This window comes from Gambusia affinis, linkage group LG24 (genome assembly GCF_019740435.1).
Source record: "Gambusia affinis linkage group LG24, SWU_Gaff_1.0, whole genome shotgun sequence".
In the NCBI taxonomy this organism is placed as follows: Eukaryota; Metazoa; Chordata; class Actinopteri; order Cyprinodontiformes; family Poeciliidae; genus Gambusia; species Gambusia affinis.
The window spans coordinates 6,807,139-6,831,865 of record NC_057891.1 but is presented as its reverse complement, the minus strand read 5'-3'; the positions used below and the strand labels follow the sequence as shown (position 1 = coordinate 6,831,865).

General features: G+C 39.5%; 2 long non-coding RNA genes and 1 pseudogene across 2 annotated transcripts; all 3 read right to left on the bottom strand.

Moving 5' to 3' along the window:
* Positions 1 to 5,009: 5,009 nt before the first annotated feature.
* Positions 5,010 to 6,337, bottom strand: LOC122827175. The gene is made up of 3 exons (XR_006369981.1): positions 5,934 to 6,337; positions 5,756 to 5,835; positions 5,010 to 5,500 (listed from the first exon to the last, which is right to left on the bottom strand). It is a non-coding gene; the product is annotated as an uncharacterized LOC122827175 (long non-coding RNA).
* An 8,746-nt stretch (positions 6,338 to 15,083) lies between these two features.
* Positions 15,084 to 19,539, bottom strand: LOC122827494 (annotated as a pseudogene).
* A 3,975-nt stretch (positions 19,540 to 23,514) lies between these two features.
* On the bottom strand, positions 23,515 to 24,688 carry LOC122827173. The gene is made up of 3 exons (XR_006369978.1): positions 24,251 to 24,688; positions 24,072 to 24,151; positions 23,515 to 23,818 (listed from the first exon to the last, which is right to left on the bottom strand). It is a non-coding gene; the product is annotated as an uncharacterized LOC122827173 (long non-coding RNA).
* Positions 24,689 to 24,727: the final 39 nt, after the last annotated feature.

The window sequence follows — 24,727 nt, the reverse complement described above, 5'->3', positions numbered from 1 at the left end:
TAAGTCCGATTCCTTATAAAAATAATAGCACACCTGTCGGGACCGAGCCGCACGTTTTGATACCACTTTTGTGGCTGGGCTCGCAGCGGTGCGAGCCGCATTCCGGGTGACGGATGAATAATAAATAACTAGAAAATTCCTGAAGAAATTTAACTGGGGCCTGCCAAAGTGTGCCCGTCGGTTTGGACCCAGCGTTCTGATGCTAAGAATTTGCATCAATGCTAAGTTTAAAAACTTCCAAAGAACCATGTGGAGAATCACAAGAATGTTGACTAACATGGACATGCACGATTAAGCATGATAATCAGCTCGCTAGCATGTTGTCTATACTTGACTTACACCATTAAGTATACTAAACATGGCTAAAAAGACAAAAAAATACCCAATAGCTTATTTAAGATAAAATGCTAATGCTAATGAACTGCCTTGCTGCGCAAGGCAGTTCCCTAACCTGAGAGAAACAGATAATGCTGAATCATATTTTTGACCCTAAATCATATTAAGGCTTTTATTTTGAAATTTGCAGAAAAATTCATTATAAATGCCCACACTAATACAATGTGTAAGAGTGCTTTGGATAAACCAGTCACATAAAGCCAAAAAGAGCAAATACATGATGTAAAAATTGCCAAGGCTTTTATTTTGAAATTTGTGTTAAGCTTCATTGGAATGGTCAAACTCATCCCATGTGTAACAGTGAATGTGTTAAATCGTTTCTATAATGCTCAAAACACAAGTAGTTCTAAAGGCCAGCTCAGTCCTCCTCTGTAGTAACTGACAGTTCCACCATGTTGTAGTTCTAACCTTCAGTCTTTGTAGTTCTAAAGAGCAGCTCAACTGTCATGAGAATGAAACACACAGGGAGAGATGGAATCCTAATAGTTTGAAGCAGTTAGTTTTTCTGATCAAAGCAGGCCAAACATCTCCTTACCTAAATGCTGCCAATAGCATGTGGGGTATCATTTGAATGTTGTCTGTAACTGACTTACTCAATTCAGTATATTTAAAATGACTAATAAGTAAGAAAAATAGCTAATAGTTTATTTAAGGTAAAAGTCTTATCGGCAGATCCCTAACCTGAGAGAAGAATATAAAGCATTCTAATATTATTATCATTAACCTGAGGGCAATATGAAGGCTTTTTTTTTGAAAAATAAACATAAGCATCATATTAAATGCCCACACTATGGCGTTTTGGTCGTCCTATTTATTATCATTAGGTCAAAGGTTAATGCCATTGCATCATTAGAATGTTTTCTGTAATTGATTTACTCCATTCAGTATATTTAAAATGACTAATAAGTAAGAAAAATAGCTAATAGTTTATTTAAGATAAGACTAATAAAGCATTCTAATATTATTGTATCGCCTTACGGCGATGCATTCTTGTTCTGATTGTCCTATTTAATATCATTAGGTCAAAGGTTAATGTTATTGCACTGGCTTGCTAAAGCCAGTGCCATAACCTGAGAGGAAAAAGATAATATAGGCAGAGATTTTTTCAGCGCCTTACGCTGCACTCACCTGACAGAGATATTGGGGCTTTTATTGGGAAATTTCCATTGCTTTTATTTAAAAATTACACATAATCCTGTGTGTAACAATGGTTTGTTAAAATCTGTTATAAAATGCCCAAAACACAAGTAGTTCTAAAGGCCAGCTCATTCCAGAGTGTCCTCCCATAAATCAGCTGCTCTGGCCTCATGTGTTCCGTTGCTATGGTAATGGATCAGCTGCTAACTGTCAGTGTGTGTGAGACAGAAAGGGGGGAAAAAAATTCTATCTTTGTGAGACACCCAGCCAATTAATATGGAAAAAGCACTCCGAACAAACCTTTGCCGCTCAGGAACCGTAATATATATTGAAAACCGCTTGAAGCGTATGAGAGGGCTATTTGTCGCTCCGATAGTAATAATTCATATTTTTACCTCATTCACAGTAATTGCAGTGATGAGACAAAAAATTGTGCAGAAACTTTTCAGAAATACATGGAAGTGAACCTGGGAGAGCGTCAGTTACCCTGTCCCATAATTTCACTCTGAAGCACCTTGACAGAAAACCGTAAGCGCTAGAGAAATATCGAACACATTTTACCGGAGCAGGCATGCGTATCAATGTCATGACCGAGTTTGATACCAATCGGGCGATATTTGTGGGCGTGACGGCGATTTCAAAATCGCTTTGGGGTCAAAAATCTGCTTAAATTCTCACTCTAAAAAAACGGCAGTTGGTGTCAGTTATGCTCTGCGTTTCAACCGCTGGAAATTTTTGCTCGTTTTTCGCTTTTTACGTCGCCATCGTAAGTCCGATTCCTTATAAAAATAATAGCACACCTCACGGGCACGAGCCGCACGTTTTGATACCATTTTTGTGGATGGGCTCGCAGCGGTACGAGCCGCATTCACGGTGACGGAAGAATAAGTTAAGAACTAGAAAATTCCTGAAGAAATTTAACTGGGGCCTGCCAAAGTGTGCCCGTCGGTTTGGACCCAGCGTTCTGATACTAAAAATTAGCATCAATGCTAAAGAAATCTGCAATGTAATCAATAAAATCACAAGAATGTTAAGTAAACTGGACATGCACCATTCAGTATGATAAAGTAAGTGTATTAGCTAAAATGAGCAAAAATGCTAATGTTAGCATGAATGCTGTCAGTAGCATGTGGGATATTATTAGAATGTTCTCTGTAATTTACTTAATTCCTTCAGAATACTAACTATGGCAGAAATGTAAGAAAAATACGTTATAGCTTATTTAAGCTAAAAGGCTAATGCTAATGAACTGCCTTGCTGCGCAAGGCAGCTCCCTAACCTGAGAGAACCAGATAATGCAGAATGATATCATTGCACCGCCTGCTGCGGTGCACTATTCAGAAGGGCATATTGAGGCTTTTATTTTGAAATTTGCAGTAAGCATCATAAGAAATGGTCAAACTCATCCCATGTGTAACAGTGAATGTGTTAAATCGTTTCTATAATGCTCAAAACACAAGTAGTTCTAAAGGCCAGCTCAGTCCTCCTCTGTAGTAACTGACAGTTCCACCATGTTGTAGTTCTAACCTTCAGTCTTTGTAGTTCTAAACAGCAGCTCAACTGTCATGTGAGTGAAACACACAGGGAGAGAGATTCCTAACTGTTTGAAGCAGTTACTTTTTCTGATCAAAGCAGGCCAAACATATCTTTACCTAAGTGTTGCCAATAGCATGTGGGGTATCATTAGAGTGTTTTCTGTAATTGATTTACTCCATTCAGTATATTTAAAATGACTAATAAGTAAGTAAAATAGCTAATAGTTTATTTAAGGTAAAAGTCTTATCTTAATGATAACCCTAACCTGAGAGAAGAATATAAAGCATTCTAATATTATTGCATCGCCTTACGGCGATGCATTAACCTGAGGGCAATATGAAGGCTTTTATTTTGAAAAATAAACATAAGCTTCATATTAAATGCTCACACTAATCCAATGCCTAACAGTGTTTGAGTTAAATCTCTTATTTACTGGCCTAAACAGCCAGTAGTTCTAAATGGAAGCTCTGTTTTAACTGAGTGTTAGTTAGAACTACAGATATGGTGTTCTGATAGTCCTATTTATTATCATTAGGTCAAAGGTTAATGCCATAACCTGAGAGGAAAAGATAATATAGGCAGAGATTTTTTCAGCGCCTTACGGCGCTGCACTCACCTGACAGAGATATTGGGGCTTTTATTGGGAAATTTCAATTAAGCTTTATTTAAAAATTACACACTAATCCTTTGTGTAAGAATGGTTTGTTAAAATCTGTTATAAAATGCCCAAAACACAAGTAGTTATAAAGGCCAGCTCATTCCAGAGTGTCCTCCCATAAGTCAGCTGCTCTGGCCTCATGTGTTCCGTTGCTATGGTAATGGATCAGCTGCTAACTGTCATTTGTGTGTGAGACAGAAAGGGGGGAAAAAAATTCTATCTTTGTGAGACACCCAGCCAATTAATATGGAAAAAGCATTCCGAACAAACCTTTGCCATTCAGGAACCGTAATACATATTTGAAAACCGTTTGAAGCGTATGAGAGGGATATTTGTGTTCTCCGATTGTACCGCAATTCATATTTTTACCTCATTCACAGTAATTGCAGTGATGAGACAAAAAATTGTGCAGAAACTTTTCAGAAATACATGGAAGTCAACCTGGGAGAGCGTCAGTTACCCTGTCCCATGATTTCACTCTGAAGCACCTTGACAGAAAACCGTAAATGCTAGAGAAATATCGAACACATTTTACCGGAGCAGGCACGCGTATCAATGTCATGACCGAGTTTGATACCAATCGGGCGATATTTGTGGGCGTGACAGCGATTTCAAAATCACTTTGGGGTCAAAAATCTGCTTAAATTCTCACTCTAAAAAAACGGCAGTTGGTGTCAGTTATGCTCTGCGTTTCGGCAGTTGGAAATTTTGCTCGTTTTTCACTTTTTACTTCGCCATCGTAAGTCCGATTCCTTATAAAAATAATAGCACACCTGCCGGGAACGGGCCGCACGTTTTGATACCACTTTTGTGGGTGGGCTCGCAGCGGTGCGAGCCGCATTCCGGGTGACGGAAGAATAATAAATAATAATAAAGAGGCATTCTATTAGGTGTAGAACAATAGGTTCCTGCCCATGCAATGCATGGAGGCAGTGACTGACTTGCTTCGCAAGTCAGTCACTGCTCTCCTTATGCATTGCTATGGGGCAGGCCCCAACTAGAAAATTCCTGAAGAAATTTAACTGGGGCCTGCCAAAGTGTGCCCGTCGGTTTGGACCCAGCGTTCTGATGCTAAGAATTTGCATCAATGCTAAAGAAAGCTGCAATGTAATCAATAGAATCACAAGAATGTTAAGTAAACTGGACATGCACCATTCAGTATGATAAAGTAAGTGTATAAGCTAAAATGAGAGGGCTATTTAATAATATACTTAATAATAGTGACAAAGAAAAAATGTTAATTAAATAACCCACACACACAACAGATCACAGTTTAAATATATATATTGAACAATGTTAAAGATTTCTACAAGGTTTTTGCAGGTAAAGTTTACAATGAACTAAAATTACAACATTTAAAGAATATAAATAAAATAAAAAATTTTGCTATGTTTTTTATTTTACATGTGTCCTGTCTGGCCATGTGGCACTCAGGGTTGTTGCCTGAGTGTCAAGGTGAGGCCCGACAGATTTACTCTCACAAGTGAAACATCATGGCTTTGCCATGATGTTTCACTTGTTATAAATATAAAACTTATATAACTATACACATACAGGAACTATAACTATATACACATACAGGAACTGAAACTATAATCTAACATGACATATTACACTCTCTATAGTATAAATAAAACTATTTTAAATATATACATACATACATACATACAAGAAAAACTATTTACAATTATAAACAATGACAAAAAAGAATTGCTTCTTCAAAGGTCTTTGGCCAACTTCTTCGGCATCCAATGTGGTGCGACACAACACAAACTGTAGTAAAAAAACAGACAAAAACCAAATTAATATACATGAAATTTTTAAACATCTATTTGATTTATGAATGAATAAAGTAAAAATTAAACTTTGTTTAAACTAAGGTTTAAGAATGGTTAACATAGATATAAACACCAATGTGACCCAAGAAAAAAGGGCATATATGCACTGGATTCCTCCTATCAAACGTACATATACAACATCATATATTTCAAATTAAAATGAACAAAATTTGCTTAATTTGTCATGTACCTTTCTAAAGAAACAAGAACTTCATCTTCTCCTCATTGGGTGTGGGTCCAAGTCCATGATGTAGGCCAGAGTGTTCTGGACTAAAAATACACAAGTCATTCCGTCAATAAACAGATATTATCAACAACAACAAAAATAACTACTTTTAAGGCTGCTACAATTTAGATACATTTGCTACCTTTCATAGGCTGAACTTCCAGTTCTCGTTTCCTCTCTCTCTTCTTGGCAGCCTCCAAGGATAGCTTCTGTGTGGAACAACCTGCAAAATAACCTGCAAAAACAGACTCAAACTGGAAGAAAAAAGGGTTAATTCCACCAAAACAAGACAAATTCTGACTATGTGGAGGGAGTCAACAGGACAAAAGTGAGTTGAACTTTTGTCTTTGTAGTGAAGTAACCAATAGGGGGCTGCAGCAGTAAAAACTACAGTGTTGATTGGGGAGAGATAAAACAAGGAGAGCTTTAATTGAATGCTACAAAATAAAGAACGAGTTTCGCAAAACAATTTGATTCATTCGAAGGATAACAGTTACTGTAACCGGATTAGAAAAATAAGGAAAATGCTCTGGGCCAGATTGAATATCTATTTGAATTAATTTTGATTTAAAAATGAAAAGAATATACGTGTGGTAACTGATTGTTTTATCTGCTGCTTCCTGGTCCAATATTTCCAGCAACTACTCTTACAGAGAACCGATAAGTGTTTCAAGATCAGCCACTTTCGTATTCTCAAAGCTCAAACCTTCATGTTTACATACAAAACCTGATTATAAATTCTCTTTTCTACGGAGCTAAATAAGTATGACTCAATGATTCACAAACTGTACAAAAATATTTTTATGCCTACAACAAAATCCACAAGCTACACCATGATTCACAAATGTGTACAATGATTAAATACATATCAAACCCTCTGTAACAATGATAAAGAAAGATAATCCACACTGCTTTCTGATTGCTGCATGTATGAAAGAGACCGCAGTTAGATAAAGTGATATTAAGAATGACATGAGATGTTAACATTTTCTCCAACAAGAATTTCCTGTCATGAATTCGGGATTAAGATGTACAGTGCTTACAAAGTAATCATACCCCTTGAACTGTTCCATATTGTCACATTACAACCACAAATATATTTGTGGGGAGTAATGCCTCCCTGGCAAGGTCTATTTGGGGGTCCTGGAGAGGAGAGTCTGTCAAATAGTCAAAAGTAGGACTCAAGAAGAGCAGTGTGATTTTTCACCATGGTCATGAAACACTGGACCAGCTCTATAACCTCAGCAGAGTCCTGGAGGGTTCATGGGAGTTCACCCAACCTCTCTACATGTGTTTTGTGGACTTGGAAAGGAATTTGACTGTGTCCCTCTGGGAACCATGCTGGGGTTCTCCATGAGTATGGGGTATCAGGCCCTGTGATAGGGGCTGTTAGGTCCCTTTATGACCGATGTTAGAGTCTGGTGTGCATTGCCAGCAGAGTCGGGCTCGTTTCCTTGGCGGAGTCCAACTCTCAGCAGAAAAGAGTCCAACTTACTGCTAGCAATGCAGACTGGACTCTAGCACCAATCACACAGAAACCTTACAGCCCATATCAAAAGACCTTGGACACCACCATACTCCCAGAGAACCCGCCACCCTCCCCCCCCTGCAAGGTTCCCAGAGGGAGACTGTCAAATGCCTTCTGCGAGTACATAAAACACATGTAGATTGTTTGGATGAACTCCTATGCATTCTCCAGGGCCTTATGGACCATCTTTTTCAGGATCCCAGAATAAACTCTACTAGGGAGGCTTAAAAATATACATGATTGAATGATTTTTTTGCAAATAAACTGAAAAGTGTGTATTACTTTGTATATACCAGGAAAAATCAACAGTGTAATATATACTTCTCTCCACTGTATTTCCATATTTGTGGTTGTAATGTGATGAAATATGGAAAATTTCAAGGAACATGACTATTTTTGCAAGTCACTGTAGATGCAGCTTATACTAAAGCCAACACACAGTATATGGGGTTGTGGTAGCTGTAGTAAGCCTGCAAGACACCCGACTGGACACAGTATTCTGGATTGGAGATGTACAAGTGGTCAAGAAGAGTACGTTTTTCTGTAGTTGGATGAGAGATAAGTTGCATAAAGCCTTTGGCTCTAAACAACTCACTGATGGCTTTTTTCCCTGGAGGAATAAGGTCCTCATTGAAGTCTCCTAACACGACAATGGGCTGAATATCCATTGAATTCAGGCCATCCAAGAGGTTTGTCAGATTTCTTAAAAATGTTCTAAGATCATAACTTGGAGGCCTGTAAACTGTCGCGATGAGGGTTTTGATTGGGGTGTCCACTTTGACGACGTTAAATTCAAGATCGGTAACCTGGTTAAAGAATCTACGTTCCTGCGGTTGGAGAAGACTCCGGCAGTAAGTCGCTACTCCCCCTCCCTCTTTGGTAGCAATGTCGACTCTGTTCGAGTAGGAGACATGTCTGTTCCGTGAAAAGAAAGAATAGCCCTCTATTTGGCAAGAAGCTGGAACAGAAGATCCAAACAAATGAGTCTCCGTTAGGCATAAGACATCTGCCAACATGAGTTCATGATGTTGTTTCATGTCCTCAGAGTGACAGACAAGACCTTCGACATTGTGGTGGACAATTGTTAATGTTGCACCCTGATGACCAGACTGAAAATGCAAGAGCGGTCTGGTGTGCAAAAACGATGCTGGTCTCATTGATTCCATAGCTGCTCTGATGTTTTCGTCAGCGTAGATCTTACTTTCATCGAAATCAATGATTTTAAGTCCTTCCAGGAAGTTGTGCGACTGAGGGCGACATATGCCATTCCAGGTTCAAAAATACGTTTCAAGGAAATGACCGCAGACTTCATGGTCATCCCTTGAACCTTGTGTGCCGTACAACCAAAGGCTAACCTGATTGGAAATTGCCGTCGTACCACTCCCTTTACACTACTCTGTTCCTCAAATCTCTCAATGTAAACAAAGCCGTCTGGTTTACCCTGAATTTTTTTTGTATGTCCAGCAAGGGGGTTGTCCAATTTGAGTCCAATTAATTTTACACTAGTCTTTCCATCTTTGGTACTAGTGACAATATCAGAAATGGTGCCAAACGTTCCATTCACAAGACCATCCTCTACATCCAAGTTTCTTATAATCATTACCCTAAAACCCAAACCAGCCTGTATGTTGTTACACAAGTCTCGTTTGTTGCCCGCTATACAACAGCCCAAATAAATCATGTTTCCTGTCTTTGTAACTCTTTTGTAGTCCTCTGCCTCAATATCAACTGTTACTGCACCTAAAGATGCCACAACTGCTGCATTATGGGTGTCCACCTGTTTGTTTGTTGCAAAAATGTGTAGGACATCCATTGGACATTCTTTGGGGTCAGTAACAGCTTGGATCAAAAGAGTCCTGTCATCCTCACAAAGCAAATCCGCTTTACCTTTAACTCTAACTCGGTTCAGTAGCTCTGCAACGCCGGTCATCTTTCTGCCGCATGATTTCCGTTAAGGTGATCATCTGGAAATTCTCATTCCAGATATCAAGCATGCCATCCTCGGTGACACAAAGAGGTTTAGCTCGTCCAAGAGGTGGAAGTTGGAAGAAGTCCCCCACAGCCAAAACAGAGACCCCACCCATGAACCTGTTGTTCCCCTTGATTTGTTGAAATCTCCAGTCAACATATGCAAGTAGGTCTTTGGAGACCATGGAGATTTCATCGATGATTAAGATTTCTACATTAGAAAGAACTGCCCTCACGTCATCTAATGAATTTCCAAGACCCTTGTATGGTGGTTTTAAACTTTTGGGTAGTTTCAAGATAGAATGTAAAGTCTTCCCCGATATGTTGTACGCTGCGGTGCCAGTAAAAGCTGTGAGGAGCACGGTAGGCTTGGACATGTCACCAATTTCAAGAAGTCTAGGAAGCTGTCGCAAGAGCTTGGTTGCCTCCTGGTAAACACATTTGATGACATGAGATTTACCACAACCAGCTCCTCCCGTCAAGAAATAACAGAACGGTTCTGGGTCGTCACCCCAGACGCGCTTCAAACACCAATCGCGAATGGCATAAAACACGGACGCTTGAGTCTCATTTAAACTCCTGTACATTTGTCTGATGAAATCAGGGCTCAATTTAGGAGCTTCAATTTTTGGCATGTCTACAGTGCTGACATCAATTTCATAATCTGGAATAGGGTCTTGCTCTTCATCTTCTTGCAATGGTGGTCGTTCAGCAGCGCATTCTAAACGGTCTACCTCAACCTCGGGTGCAAAAGTGTTCCACGCATTTCGAACCGGTCCCTGCTTTTTTAGTTCTTCCATAATTTTGTCAATTTTTTTACCTTGTCCTTCATACCTTTTGCGATTGAAATCCACATAATTTTTAGCCCGATATCTACCACGGAACCCGTTGTTGTAAAAGGCTTCGTAGGTTGTGTGTTCCTCATTTTTAAGGTCCTCATCTCGTCTATGAGGAAAATACAACTTCAGAAGCCGCCTGTAAAACTTTTCGGGGGTTTTTTTCTCCGAGAAACGAGTAAATCTAATAACTGCAGGTTTGCCCATAGTTCTTTTCTGGATGTATCCTGCTTCATTAAGGAGGGGAATTGCGTTTGGCCCTTCAATTTGTCTGCCATATAGAACCCGGTATTCTGACGCAAATTCTGCCAGGCACATGTGTTCGAATTCTAACGTTTCTGGTCTGTTGAGATATTTTTCCGGCAATCCTGTCATCCACACATTTTCCTCATCTGGGGACAGGTTCATGAGTTTACTCATCGGAAGACTCATTTTTACACCGTCTTCATCTGTTTGAAGAAAAAGAACGCTGCGTGAGGACTTTTTGAGAGGTAGGCTACAAGTGCGCGCAACGGATTCTTGAGCACTGACCTCTCTCTGTTTTGAATAAGCCTGCATGATCTTTTTCATCTCATCGCGTTGGCTAACATTGGCCGTCTTTAAATCATCTACAACAGACTTGAGGAACTGCGCCATTTCATGCTCTGGCTTGGCTATGTAGGACATCATGTACTCAATGCAGCTGTACTCATCAAGCACATACTGAATGTCCATGTTGGCGTTCCATGCACGGAGGAGATCGGGGTTGTACGCATTAACCCAGCTATCTTTAGGATCGCGTTTCATCATTACCACCATTCCAGAAGTGAGAGCATCAACATGGCCATTGTACTCTACTTTGGTCATATTACAAGCCTGGAGTAACTCTGACAAATCCCTGAAAGATGATTTGTCATCTTTCAGTAAATCCCTAATTGGTTTCAGTTTTCTCTTTGCCTCTCTTTGTAGGTTTGAGACAAATGGTGATCTAGATTTTCTGGACTTTCTCCTACCTTTTTGCTTACTTTGCTTTGGTTTTTCGTCATCATTTTCAAAATCAAAGTCAATTACTGGGACCGTGATTCTGGTGCGGTCCATTGGTAGTTTGGGGAATCCAAATCGGCATTCAACATTACCTTTTTTGCATGATTTTGAGTGGTTTTTGCTGTGCATTTGAACCTCTGATACAATTTTGTGAAGCTCTGGATCTCTGATTTCATCAGGCAACTGACAGGATATATAGCGATCGATGAACTTTATGACTTCACCGCAAAATGAGGGGTCTTCCATTTCAGGTGCATCCTTTATCCATATCACAGCATGGATATGGGGTGAACCCCTTGCCTGAAATTCCACGCGATAAAAGTAATCCTCAACTGGTCCAATGGGCTGCGCAGGGGAAAGAATGAGGTCTCTGAAAAGTGCATCCACTCTCTTTTCAAACATGCGCATGACGGTGACAGGGTTACTTCTAAGAATGTCACACTTTGCATTCCAGTCAAGCTCAGAAAAACTTACCTGCTCCCCATGTTGACCTTTGATGGCCTCAATGACTTCTGGCCATCTCATTTCAGCAGCGGAGAATGTGCAAAAGAAAGTGGGCTTTCCAAGTTGCCTCACCATGGCGTGCAAATCCCGTAATCCTTTCTCCCAATAAGCAGGAGTTCCTCTCAAGGGTTGCATGAAACGGGTGGCCTCTTTATTTTGGATCAATTTTTCCAACTCCTCTTTGTTCTGGAGCATTTTGCTGGAAATATTTTTCCCATCTTTGGTGCTTGGTTTACCTTTTCTTGTCTGAATGGACATACTATCATTGGCAATATGAGTTTCTGTCACAAACTGAGCAAAGAAAAGGTAACTCTGGTCTTTGGCAAACCGAGTATCTATTGAGAAAAGCCGTACATTGAAATACATACTCGGTGAAAGTGCAACACGGCGGGATTCATCTAATGTATTTATCCCAGTTGGGAAATGCACAGGGTATGCCTTGGCTTCAAGTCTTGGAACACTGAAGAAGGAGATGGGCTTGTTCCCCTGAGCCGGCGCAATGCTGAAAATCCCTTCTCCATATGATAATACTTCCTGTGCTATGTCAGGAGGCTGCATGCAGGTGTCCAAGATCAGACCAGGTCGAAGTGCCTGATGCTCCGCCCCTATGTGATCAGGTTGCTGGTCTGTTGCTACCGCCATTTCAGCCTCCTCTGCCTGTAAATCAGAGTCCTCAACTGGCTGGTCATCTTGGAAACCCTCAAATGTTGCACTTTCATTTATACTAATGTCTTTGTAATCTGGATGACTCTCTTTAAGCTTTCTCAGTGCACCCAAGACATTTTTCATGTTGACTGTGTAAAAGTATTGGTAACCTTTAAATTTGGTTTTTCTCTTAAGCTTCACCTGTAAAAGCTGGGCTTCCTCACGGGGCCTCGGAAGACTGTTTACAACTGTTTCCATGTCAGAAGGAACACAAACAACAGCTCCATGTATTGCCCTTTGCTGTCCTTTTGGCAAGGAAACAATTTTTGCAAAAGGTAAAATCTTTGCAATTAATTGCCTTTCAAGTACATTCAATTCCGCAAGCTCTGTGGGAACCGAAGCCAGGTGAAGGTTATTGGCAGCAGCAATCGATGGCATCTTTCCTCTAGTCAGATGGCTGTCACATGTGTAGCAGATCCACTCCCCCATCCTCTCTTCGGGTACAGAACATGGGGTAGAGCATGCAGATCCACACACATGAACATACGTACCTGTTAGACAATCAGCTACCACACGCATATTCTTAGTATATTTACCTCGTTTACAGTGCTTTACTTGATTAGGGAAAAGAGCTCTGTGACACACAGTGCAAACATATGTGGGTCCGTTTTGAATGTTCTTATAAAAGTTTTGTATCGCAGCTTTCATTTTGTCACTCATCAGAGGGCGTGGAGTTTCAAGTTGGAAGCCTACATTTCGTTTGTACTTTCTTCTGATTCGCAAAGAATGTTCTAGTGTTAAATTTTTGGCCAGTGCTTGTCTTGATAGTCTGACTCTTCTGCTGGCAGCACATTTTTCTTTATGTTTGACTCGATAACCAGGCTCACTATGATACTTTGCCTTCATATATCCACGCATTGTTTTTTTGTGTTGGTTTCTGAAGACTGGATCGTTTCTGAATCGATTCCTAATGTAAGATTTTTGCCTGCTTCTAAAGGCTGGATCATCTCTGAATCGATTCCTAATGTAAGATTTTTGCCTGCTTCTAAAGGCCGGATCATCTCTGAATCGATTCCTGATGTAAGATTTTTGTCTGCTTCTAAAGGCCGGATCATCTCTGAATCGATTCCTGATGTTTGATCTTTTACCGCTTCTAAAGGCCGGATCATCTCTGAACCGTTTCCTCATATACTCAGCCATGTAGGCTTTACGACTGGCTCTGAAGCTGTGGACAAAGTTGAATCTATACTTGGTGTAATTTATTTGTCTCTTCCGGAAAGATGCATCTGTCCTATACCTATTTTTGTTCTGATCCTTCTTCTGTGCTTGATGAAGAATGTATGATTCTTGTAAGGCCTGTAGCTTTTTGGTCCTAAATGTTGGAGATTTTACATATCTGTCTTTTTCATATGTACTTTTTTTAATTTTTGTTTTTACATTCTGTCCCTGCTGCGCTTTAACCCTGTCCCTAATCTTTCTTCTCTTGGTTTTTGGTGCTTTTGACAAATTTGGAATGGTTGGAGCTGTCTCATCTAATATGTTTGCAACTTTCCTAAGCCAAGGAGGCATTTCCTCTTCAGAGATGCTCTCTGGTTTGAAAACAGTTGGATTTACATTTGGGCCTCCAGGTGAAACATTCTGAAAGACCAAATCTTGAGAAGAATTTGGCCTTTCAGAAGGGTCGTCATTGTCCCTGACAAAACCTACTGGCACAAACTCATAGGTGGCATTGGGGCCGCGGTTTCGAAAGAGCTTCAGCAGATGGTTGACCATGTCAGACAGTTTGCAGAAAGTCATCATTACTGCAGTTCCACTGGGGTGGGGCAGGCCTGCTGAATTTCTTGAGTGGGAATCAAAAACTCCAAACCGACCGCTTCTGTCCCTGAAAACTGCAATGCACTCTGGAGTCACCAAAAGAAAAGCATGGGTGACATTTTCCGACAGACATTCCAGTTGCAGGGCAAGAGGCAAACCCAATTGTCGAGATCCTTGAGGGCTCCCGCTACCAGCAAAAACATGACCTACCCTTAAACCAGTTGTGTGTACAGCATAGATGTTCCTGTCAGTCAACACATGGTCAGGCATCTCTTCAAATGTCAAGTGATTGTCCCGAAACGTTCCATCACTGATCAGTTGCTGTTTAACGCCGACATAAAGTTGGTCTCCTTTTTCAATCACTCTGTCAAGCAACACTGTGTCAAACTGCAACCCCTCATTGTGGTAAGCTAAAAATGTGAGTGCCATGCATGTGCACTGGTGATTGCGGGAAAATGCAGCATACCTTTTGTCGGCTTGAGAATGTGAGGCACTTACCGACAGGACAGGTGGACCGCTGATCCCGGGTTCCAGCGCAGAAATCTGTGACATTAAAAGAAAAAAAGTCAGTATTTATACAAATGTTCACCTGATGACTATCTACCACCAATTAGGCCAGTTGTACACAAGTATTTTGTAATTCAGTAATCAATTATTCAGGTGATAAATAAATTAATTGAAATACAATTTTGATAAACATAATGGTAAATACTACTATTACAACAGTATTGGATCAGTTTTCAATATAAATACATATGTTCATATTTGTGCATCTAAAATTTGTTTTTCTGTACTTCAGAAATTAATCTGTTAACAATATTAGCTCACTTTTTTAGTCAATCTGAAAAAACAAAAATTTTGAAATTATATTCAATTTAATAAAAATAAAAAAGGCACAAATAATAAAGCAGCATGCCCACAAAGTTAAAAACTGGAAAACACATTTTTTATATATATATAAAATCATCATCATTCATAGCTTTTGTGCGTGACAATCTTTGACATCTTCATCATACACAGAACCACGTATGTCAACTTTCTCCACAACGCATTTATTGTGACTGAGATGGTAGGAAGGAGTTACCTGGCAGCTCCCATCCCGGACATGGTCCTCCAGCGGCACGGAAGAGGACTCGGTAGGGGCCTCGACGTCCATCGGGGGGACCGGACTCCGTGCCTGGCGACGAGCTGGCGTGGTGGTCTCTCTCGGCGCTCCCTCCATCTATAAATCAACAGAAGCTATCAACTTGGTGCAAACTGAAAATATATATTTTATTATCTTCAAGACTGATATATTTTCTGAATCAATGACACACCTGCCGCTCCACCGGATTCAGCTTGGAGGGATCGGAAATTGGACGACGCCTCGGACTCGTCTTCTAATAAAAAAATAGAAGAAATTATATAATTGTTAAAACAAACTGTGGCACATCAAATTCAAATGATTATTTTTTTTTTTTTATAAAATAAAATACCTTCTTCCTCGTCGGAGAACATGTAGGTATCGGAGCGTCAAGGCCAGACGCAGGAACGATCCGGTCCATCTCCTCCAGCAACGTTGGGCTGAACCACACAGGATTCGGGGGGATGGAAGAATCCAGCAGGTCTCCCTGTAAAATCAAAAAAATAGCTTAAAATAGATTCATTTGTACACCGAGGTCACAACATGTTTTGCTCTGAGGTAAAGAAAATCATACCTGTTGGTCAACCATCCTCCCAGTGGCCTGTGGATAGCCATCACCACCCTGGCCCCCGCGAGGCGACTGTAAACAATGAAAAATTATATTCAGTGGAAGCCGTTATATATATATATATATATATATATATATATATATATATATATATATATATATATATATATATATATATATATATATATATATATATATGTGTGTGTGTGTGTATATATTGTCATTTTTAACAAACTTTGATTTTACCTTTGCATTTCCTCAAAAGAAATTATCTTAGTGTTTTGTGTGATATTTTCTCCAGCACAACCTAAATTGCCACTTTTTTCTCTTTTGGATAAACTGTTACACATACAGCAGTTACAAAAATTTTAAGTTGGAAAATGTTTATTTTTTCACTGTGAAACTCACAAAGGGTTTCTACCTTAACTCCTGGAGTTTACCATGGCTGGAAGCTGCTTACTAGCTGGTGGGGGAGTAGCTCTTCCTCTACCCCTGGTGATCGACTCCCTGCAGCTGTACAGCGCCGCCATTCCTCTGCTTGGACCTCTGAGTACCTGCCTCTGACCCTACCATTACCTCATTTTACCCTTTATGCCTCAGATTATCTACATTTCTAATAAAACTGCCATCAACATCATTTTAATCTTCACTGTGCCTCACAATATGGCTCCAAGTATCCCTCTTTGACTTCAAGTTAAAAAAATAGCAAACCTGCTTGCTGCACATTTATTAGTTACACAATTTTTCATATATAATGACCAGACTGTGAGTGTCTTTACTCCAAGTTTTTCCTGGACTCATTTATAGATTAACATAAGTGTGCGCTTGTTATTTTGTCTATTTATTTTATATTTAGTCACATTTTTAAACTACTTACAATATCACAGTTACGTATACATTTTCATAAATTTTATATTGCTTATGGTTTCATTTGTATTAACTAATATTTACACATTGGATGAACCACCTTTTCAGCAAATAAGCAATTTCCCCTTCGACATCAATAAAGTATATTTGATTCTACAAACTACATATAAATTATGAAGTGTGTGTGACACCAATCAATATCACTATCTCACTGTTTTTGCCATTACTCTGTTACCACTTCTCACAGTTGCTCTTTTCACCATTACTTGCACAAGTTTCCCCCATTTCTTAGCAACAAAATAGAGCCCATACTTATTGTTTGAAGATGAGATTTCAAATAACACAGGGATGTCATGTTGCATTTTATATTTTATGTTTGAAAACTAATTCCCTTTCACATTCTTAAAATAGGTGGTTTTTGACATTTACATGATCTTCTGAAAAGTTTTACTTGCCCTCAACACAATTAAAAAACTGTTATGTAGTTTATGATCTGTACTTTAAGGAAAAGTTGAAATGGACACTCAGGTAGGCAGACACAAAACAGACAAGTTAAAAAGTCAAATATACACATTCATGGATTCTTAAAGAATTAAACATGCAAGATTTTGCTTAAATCAACTAAGCATGTATCCAGTACCTTACGGCCACCAACCACAGTCCAGGCGAAGGGGTCCGAACGACGGGGAGCAGCCACCTCGCCAACCACAACCAGCCGGGGCAGGGGATGTCTCACCGCGGGGGGGGATGCCGTCCCAGGGGGGGGAGGAGCCAACATCACAGGAGCTGGAGATTTCGGTGCACTTAACTCAAGTTGCGAAGAGACCGCCGCCTCAAGCAACTGAGAAAGGACCTCCATCCCAGGACGATCGCTCAAATGAACCTGAAGATATAAACACATTTTATAAAATACAGTACGCCTAAGTAACATTTTTAAAATACAATTATAAAAATTAATTCAACTTACGCCGTCCCTGCTCCACAAGGCTAGGCTGCTCAACGGGAAGTGTTCAGTGACAGGCAAGTACCGAACACCTAGACAGAAAAAAAGAAAAATGTCATTCTTACTGTCAGTCACACTAACAATGTCGTAATTTGAGAAAAGTAGATACGAAAGGAAAAATAAATAATTTTTACATACATCTGAACCCTGAAAACTATAAAATGTTAATTTGCTGAAGTTTTAGTCTAAACACAAATTGTGTATGTCACTTACTTCTCTGAGCAGCCACACGTTGAAACTCCTGCCGCAGCAGCTGTTGCACACTTTCCTTCACGCCAAGGCGTGGGGGAAAGTCCACAACGACCACCTGTAAAAATTGAGACAAATAAATTAACAAATTAACATATGCCAGGTTTTCTGATATATTTGATTATGGATAAATGCAGTGGATATTATACTTACATTAGCAGAGAGGTTGCAGACGGTACGCAACAAAGCGTCAAACGCCGCTCCGGCCTCCACGAAGGTCCTGCTGGCGGTCAAGTTGTTACTTGGGGCCAGAAGACAGATCACCTCGGGGGGCCGAGGCAGAACTGCATCCAGCACCTCAAGCCGCAACTCTTCCGCAGAAGCTCCGGGAGATGCAAGCATCCCTAAGGAGAAGTCGCCCTTTGGCATGGTAGAATACCCATCCACAATAGCAGATGGGAATCACCAACCAAAAGAGCAAACTGAAAAATAAAAACAAACATTAAGGTTTGCTTATAGAGTTTTATCATTCAAACCAAGATTTGTGTATGAAATCGATAAAAAAAGTACCTTCTTCTCCAGAGCCTCGGCAGTAGGCAGAACCAACTTGCAGCTCCGTCTGGTCACCCGGGAAGCTGGCCACGTCTCCACGCGATGGCGACGCCCCGTCCCACGGCCTGTTTAGAGATGTGCATTTATCAAGATTAGGATTTAATGGCTTTGAAAATTTAACAAGAAAACAACAAAGATCTGATATACATACGCGACTCCGGAGAAGTCGACTGCCCACGGGGCTCCTCGTCCTGACGAACCACGGGCGACATCTGCAAAAGAATTATTTACAAAATGTTTAGATTAAGTACAAACATAACTGGATTGGGCTATTCTACATAAAACATACTGAACTTGTCATGAACATACCTGGTAGGGCAGGCCACCCTCCAGCAGTCGGGACGTCTAAAGACATAAATAAAATGAGTAAACCAAATGACTGTTATCATCCAACAATAAGTTACTAAAATATAAAATGACAGCCTTACCTTCGTCGGCGGAGACCGAGTCGGGTTCCAAGCGCTGGGTGCGAGCGTTGGTGTCCCAGGCTGTAAACACAGAAATGATTATAATCATACTTAAAGTCCAAAGTACAGTAAGAACTATTGTTAGACAAAAACAATTACTGCAATGTGTAATTGATATACCTTGGCGACGACCGGCACACTCTCCAGCTTCCTCCATCTCACCTTGGCCGCCTCCGAGCGCCGTCCCCTACGGGGCATCCTATAAGACCACAGTAGAAAAAAGAAGACACCTGGGGGGGGGAAAGCTGGTTATTTAAATAAGTGTGTGTGTGTGTGTGAATGTGTGTAACTGAATGTTACTATGTGCAAAAGAACTTGTCTGAATATGTAGATAAAATATGTGTCTGTAGGATAGAGGTATGAGTATAAGTGAATTAATAAGATGATGTGGTGATGCAGAGGTGAGAATCGCAGCAGGCAGCAGTGGAAAACTTCCAAATCGGCAAGTCTCGCACAAGAGAAAAGCTGTAAATACAAGAAAAATAAATTTCAATTAATAAAGGATCGTAAAAATATATATTTTTAAAAAATAGGTTTGTTTTTTTTCTTAATATAAGGACAAAGTTCAAAATATTCTGAGGCTTCTAAACAGGACCAATATACTTTTCACAACTGGTGTAAACATCCGTGCATTTTACAACTTGGTCAAAAATGTAATTAAAAAAAACAGATTAAACAAATAAATCTAACAGGTTTGTCTTATGCAAATTGAATAAATAAACTTTAACCAAATTAACCAAGTCATTTACTATATAATCATCCAACTCATCCAATCCCAATGTATGACTGTATATCACATAGAGAAATACGAAAAAAAACTTACGAGACTTAAAAACACTGCAACATTTAATTATTTAGCTTCCTGTGGATCTAAAACATTTATCTTCACCTTTCCAAATTCCCTTTGTGTGATTTATGGGAGCGACTTCCGCAGCAAACCGGAACCATTATTTGTTTACATGTTAGCAACTCGCTAACCGGCTTTCGTCAAAGGTCTTACACACAATAAACCTAGATATTTTATTATTCATTCCTGGGCCATACATAATAATAAAATCTCAGATAATGAACTTATTTTATTAAATTAAAATTATAATTTACATAACACCAAGCTAAAATAAAATAGCTAAGTTTGTTTAGTCCATCAGAACCAGAACCGCGATGTTCTCCGTTGCTGAGTCAGACTAAAAATCAACAGATAAATGACTGCAGGTGCTGCGCTTCAGACCATACGAACCGAATCACACATTAACCTGTTATAGAGAGCAACTTGCGACTGTAAGATGCACTTATGAACTATATCATATATCATGAGGGCTAGGAATAAATTGGCCAAATCTACAAAAATCCTGTTCCATCAAGCTATCAGGTACGCTATCAGAGCCACAACAAAATATTCCAGAGCAGTCAAACTTTTAAAATTGAGCACATTTCTCAAAGAACACATTATGTCTAAGCAGTTTTAATAATACTGTAATCAAATGAAATATTGAAATAGTATATTTTATGGAGAGAACGCAAACACTTCTTACCTTGACCGAAGCAGACTCGAAGCAGAAAGTTCCAGAAGCTTGACGACTTGGTAGTACGTGACAGCCAATCAGAGATGGTGCTTTTCCCGCTTCTATGACGTAACCTGCTGCTGACCAGTCAGCTTCGCATAGCAACGATTTTAAAAAATGCAAACATCACGGCTACCTGGCAAATTCTTCACCTTACGTCACAGGCATAGATACAAGATGGTATGTGTCAACCAATCAGTGATTGACATTTTCCAGAGTGTATGACATGCTTCAGCTGATGCATCAGCTTCGACGTGTCAGTTGATGCGGGCTTCTGTTTATATATATATATATATATATTTATATATATATATATATATATGTGTGTGTGTATTTATTTATTTATTTTTTAATGGAGGGAACACAAACCCGTCTGTCATCACAGCTGGCTGGCAACTTCTGCACCTTACGTAACAGACTTACATACGAGATGGCATGTGTCAACCAATCACATATTGACATTTTCCAGCGTGTATGACATATGCTTCAGCTGACGTGTCAGCTTTGAAAAAAAACAAAAAAATTATATAGTATAGAAAATTTTATAAAAAAAAAAAAAACTACTTTATTTTTAATATATATAAGTAAGAGAAATAGCTAATAGCTTATTTAATTAAGCTAAAATGTTAATGCAAATGTAACCTAAGAGGAAAAGATATTGCAGGCTAATATTAGCATTCTACAGCACTATTATTGCACCACCATAGACGGTGCAATAATATTAGCCCCCACTACTGGGGGACAGTGAAAGGCTAATGTCAGTGCTAAAGTTACGGCACTGTCTTGCTGCGCAAGACAGTGCCGTAACCTGAGAGAAAAAAAATTATGCAAGCTGATCTTATTGCACCGCCTTTGGCGGTGCACTAGTGTGGGCAGGAAAATGCTAATGTGCTAAAGTTAATGCACTGTCTTGCTGCGCAAGACAGTGCCGTAACCTGAGAGAAAAAAAATTATGCAAGCTGATCTTATTGCACCGCCTTTGGCGGTGCACTAGTGTGGGCAGGAAAATGCTAATGTGCTAAAGTTAATGCACTGTCTTGCTGCGCAAGACAGTGCCGTAACCTGAGAGAAAAAAACTTATGCAACCTGATCTTATTGCACCGCCTTTGGCGGTGCACTAGTGTGGGCAGGAAAATGCTAATGTGCTAAAGTTAATGCACTGTCTTGCTGCGCAAGACAGTGCCGTAACCTGAGAGAAAAAAAATTATGCAAGCTGATCTTATTGCACCGCCTTTGGCGGTGCACTAGTGTGGGCAGGAAAATGCTAATGTGCTAAAGTTAATGCACTGTCTTGCTGCGCAAGACAGTGCCGTAACCTGAGAGAAAAAAAATTATGCAAGCTGATCTTATTGCACCGCCTTTGGCGGTGCACTAGTGTGGGCAGGAAAATGCTAATGTGCTAAAGTTAATGCACTGTCTTGCTGCGCAAGCCAGTGCCATAACCTGAGAGGAAAAGATAATATAGGCTGATAGTATTGCAGCGCCTTACGGCGCTGCACTCACCTGACAGAGATATTGGGGCTTTTATTGGGAAATTTCCATTAAGCTTTATTTAAAAATTACACATTAATCCTGCGTGTAACAATGGCTTGTTAAAATCAGTTATAAAATGCCCAAAACACAAGTAGTTCTAAAGGCCAGCTCATTCCAGAGAGTCCTCCCATAAATCAGCTGCTCTGGCCTCATGTGTTCTGTTGCTATGGTAATGGATCAGCTGCTAACTGTCATGTCTGTGTGAGACAGAAAGAGGGGAAAAAATTCTATCTTTGTGAGACACCCAGCCAATTAATATGGAAAAAGCACTCCGTACAAACCTTTGCCGTTCAGGAACCGTAATACATATTTGAAAACCGTTTGAAGCATATAAGAGGGCTATTTGTCGACTCCGATAGTACCGCAATTCATATTTTTACCTCATTCACAGTAATTGCAGTGATGAGACAAAAAATTGTGCAGAAACTTTTCAGAAATACATGGAAGTCAATCTGGGAGAGCGTCAGTTACCCTGTCCCATGATTTCACTCTGAAGCACCTTGACAGAAAACCGTAAATGCTAGAGAAATATTGAACACATTTTACCGGAGCAGGCATGCGTATCAATGTCATGACCGAGTTTGATACCAATCGGGCGATATTTGTGGGCGTGACAGCGATTTCAAAATCGCTTTGGGGTCAAAAATCTCCTTCAATTCTCACTGTAAAAAAGCGGCAGTTGGTGTCAGTTATGCTCTGCCTTTCGACCTCTGGAAATTTTGCTCGTTTTTCGCTTTTTACGTCGCCATCGTAAGTCCGATTCCTTATAAAAATAATAGCACACCTCACGGGCACGAGCCGCACGTTTTGATACCATTTTTGTGGATGGGCTCGCAGCGGTACGAGCCGCATTAACGGTGACGGAAGAATAAGTTAAGAATAATAATAATAAAGAGGCGTTCTATTGGGTGTAGATTAATAGGTGCCTGCCATGCAATGCATGGAGGCAGTGACTGACTTGCTTCGCAAGTCAGTCACTGCTCTCCTTATGCATTGCTATGGGGCAGGCCCCAACTAGAAAATTCCTGAAGAAATTTAACTGGGGCCTGCCAAAGTGTGCCCGTCGGTTTGGACCCAGCGTTCTGATGCTAACAATTTGCATCAATGCTAAAGAAAGCTGCAATGTAATCAATAGAATCACAAGAATGTTAAGTAAACTGGACATGCACCATTCAGTATGATAAAGTAAGTGTATAAGCTAAAATGAGAGGGCTATTTAATAATATACTTAATAATAGTGACAAAGAAAAAATTTTAATTAAATAACCCACACACAACAGATCACAGTTTAAATATATATTGAACAATGTTAAAGATTTCTACAAGGTTTTTGCAGGTAAAGTTTACAATGAACTAAAATTACAACATTTAAAGAATATAAATAAAATAAAAATTTTGCTATGTTTTTATTTTACATGTGTCCTGTCTGGCCATGTGGCACTCAGGGTTGTTGCCTGAGTGTCAAGGTGAAACCCGACAGATTTACTCTCACAAGTGAAACATCATGGCTTTGCCATGATGTTTCACTTGTTATAAATATAAAACTTATATAACTATACACATACAGGAACTATAACTATATACACATACAGGAACTGAAACTATAATCTAACATGACATATTACACTCTCTATAGTATAAATAAAACTATTTTAAATATATACATACATACATACATACAAGAAAAACTATTTACAATTATAAACAATGACAAAAAAGAATTGCTTCTCCAAAGGTCTTTGGCCAACTTCTTCGTCATCCAATGTGGTGCGACACATCACAAACTGTAGAAAAAAAACAGACAAAAACCAAATTAATATACATGACATTTTTAAACAACTATTTGATTTATGAATGAATAAAGTAAAATTAAACTTTGTTTAAACTAAGTTTAAGAATGATTAACATAGATATAAACACCAATGTGACCCAAGAAAAAAGGGCATATATGCACTGGATTCCTTCTATAAAACCTACATATACAACATCATATATTTCAAGTTAAAATGAACAAAATTTGCTTAATTTGTCATGTACCTTTCTAAAGAAACAAGAACTCCATCTTCTCCTCATTGGGTGTGGGTCCAAGTCCATGATGTAGGCCAGAGTGTTCTGGACTAAAAATACACAAGTCATTCCGTCAATAAACAGATATTATCAACAACAAAAAAAAATAACTACTTTTAAGGCTGCTACAATTTAGATACATTTGCTACCTTTCATGGGCTGAACTTCCAGTTCTCGTTTCCTCTCTCTCTTCTTGGCAGCCTCCTAGGATAGCTTCTGTGTGGAACAACCTGCAAAATAACCTGCAAAAACAGACTCAAACTGGAAGAAAAAAGGGTTAATTCCACCAAAACAGAACAAATTCTGACTATGTGGAGGGAGTCCAATAGGACAAAAGTGAGTTGAACTTTTGTCCTTGTAGTGAAGTAACCACTAGGGGGCTGCAGCAGTAAAAACTACAGTGTTGATTGGGGAGAGATAAAACAAGGAGAGCTTTAATTGAATGATATAAAATAAAGAACGAGTTTCGCAAAAAATTAGATTAATTTGAAGGGTAACAGTTACTGTAACCGGATTAGAAAAATAAGGAAAATGCTCTGGGCCATATTGAAGATCTATTTGAATTAATTTTGATTTCAAAATGAACAGAATATCGTGTAGTAACTGATTGTTTTATCTGCTGCTTC